Here is a 2,434-nt window from a genome sequence, read left to right as displayed (position 1 = left end):
GTCCAAATATCAGCACAGAGCTACAAAACAGTTTGGGTTGGAAGGGACCTCAAAGACCATGTTATTCCAATGGACAGGGACACCTTTCCACCACACCAGGTTGCTCCAAGCCCCATCCAACCTGGCCTGGAACACTTCCAGGGATGGGGCAGCCACAGCTTCTCTTGGCAACCTGTGCCAATGTCTCACCATAAATATGTTACACTGCTGCTTCCCCTTTTTATCCCATGGCAGCAGCATCTCCCAGCCTGCAGAGCCCTCAGCTGGCAAGTTTTATCTCCCCCCCCAGGTAAATGCTCCTAAACCAGGAGCATTTAGGATGCTCCTGAATGGAGTCACTTCAAGCTCCCCTGTGATGATCGACCCAGACCAGGCCTCTCATTGCAGCAGCACATTCCCCCCACTCCCAGCTGGCACACGTTTTTGGCAGGATTCTTGTCTGCCTTCCATGCCCTTCTGGCAGAGCTTAACCAGTGTGCTGCCCTCCCAGATCTCCTGGCAGGGAACACACAAAACAGACCCCAAATCCACGTGGAGCTGACTCAATCCCTTCGCTACAGCAGGCTGGACAGGCTGAAGCCCTCTCTCCAGCACGGCTGCACATCCCAGCTCCAATATCCCTCCTGCAGCTGCTGCTGCACAAGGCAAGGGAGAGCAGAACACCAGCGGGACACACAGGTTTCCTTCAGGTGATCCAGAACAATCCAAGGATCATTAAGGTTGTAAAAGCCCTCCATGATCATGAAATCCAGCTGTTCCCCCAGCACTGCCAAGGCCACCACTGACTCATCTCCCCAAGTGCCACATCCACATGGCTTTGAAATCCCTCCAGGGATGGGGACTCCAGCACTGCCCTAGGCAGCTGTGCCAGGGACGGACAACCCTTTCCATGAACAATTTTCCAAAATAGCCAAACTAAACCTCCTCTGTCCTAGTCCTTGTTCCCTGGTAGCAGAGCCTGACCCCCCCTGGCTCCACCCTCCTGTCAGGGAGTTGCAGAGCCAGAAGGTCCCCCCGAGCCTCCTTTTCTCCAGGCTGAGCACCCACAGCTCCCTCAGCAAAGCCACTCCTCAGAAAAGCTCCCTGAAAACATCTCTCTTCCAGCCTTCTGCTCTGCAGATCCATGGGGATCCCTCCATCCACACCTCACCACCCACTCAGCCTTTCCCAAGTGCATCCAGCTTGCTCCCAGCCAGCTGGTCGGGAGAAGGAAGCTGTCCCAACACCTCTACTGCCCACAAACCTCTGTTCTCCTGAAGAAATGAGTAGTGGGCTCTTTGGGGACAAAGCCAGCATCCTTGGCATCCCACTGAAGCACACCTGAAGGGCACCGACCCTGCGGTCACAACCCCTGGTGACATTGTCCCCCTGCAGCCACTTGGCTGCCTGGGAGAGACAGCTTTGTCCAGAAAGTTCGCAACTCATTGCAAGCCCAAACAGCCCCAAGTGCATCCCTGACAATTCCTCCCGTGGACTGCTGACAACTGCTGCAATATTGCTCCTGTCAAGCAGCATTTAAGTCCCCTTTTCTCCCTAGCTCAGCTTCTGTGTTAGTTCTGGGCAATCCTATCGCTGCCAAGCAAAGCCCTCCCTTCCTCTACTCCTAGAGATTGGATGAAATTCCTGACTGGGAAGGTGCTGAGGGGGGTGTGGGTGTTGATGTTCCTTCTGAAATGCATTTTAGCTTCAGCCGTGATCATTCTGAGTTGTTTTATTTTCCCCAGGTCTTAAGAGTCATATTCTGATCCCCTCCTAGAAAAGCCTTTGCAAACCAATCAATGCCCAGAGTTTTCAGCTCTGTTCATGTTTGGAAGTTGACTCTCAATGGACCACGTGAAACTGAATGAGCTGCAGGTTTGAGATGGGAAGTGAACTTCTAGATACTTGATGTTCTCAGGTCCTCCCAATTCAGTGACATTGGGAAGTTTGCAATTTCCTTCAGCTCCTTGTACTGAGGAATGGGAAGTCAGACTTTCCTGACTATAGGAGGATTAAATGCCAGATGCTTCTGGGCCTTCCCAGCCAAGCTGGTTTTGTGCTGCAGGTCAAACCTTCCATGAAGAAATTGTGCCAGGAAGGAGCCACAGCTTCTGCCTTGGCACGGATGCCAAGCCTTGCCCCCAATGGCTGCAGCTGCTTTCAGGAATGGATTCCTTCCAAGCTGGGGCAGGTTGGTCGGGCTGGGGGAGGCCCCAGGGAACATGGCAGTGTGTCACAGAGCCCTTTGTGACACGGTGGCCGTCGCCCCGGGAATGGGACGGTGTCCTTTGTGACCCGTGGTGATAAAGGTGTTGGTGGCAACGCGGCCACGCCACCGTGCTCGGAGCGGGCGACTGGGCCGGATGGGACAGAGCGGTGCTGTGAGGAGCCTCCTCGCAGCCAACTCCTCTCGTCGACCAGGAGCGTTTTCGAGAGTTCTCTTTTGATCATCTTC

This window comes from Corapipo altera, unplaced genomic scaffold (genome assembly GCF_003945725.1).
Source record: "Corapipo altera isolate COAL_440 unplaced genomic scaffold, ASM394572v1 61294, whole genome shotgun sequence".
NCBI lineage: Eukaryota > Metazoa > Chordata > Aves > Passeriformes > Pipridae > Corapipo > Corapipo altera.
The sequence above is the reverse complement of the archived record's forward strand: the minus strand, read 5'-3'. Positions refer to the sequence as shown.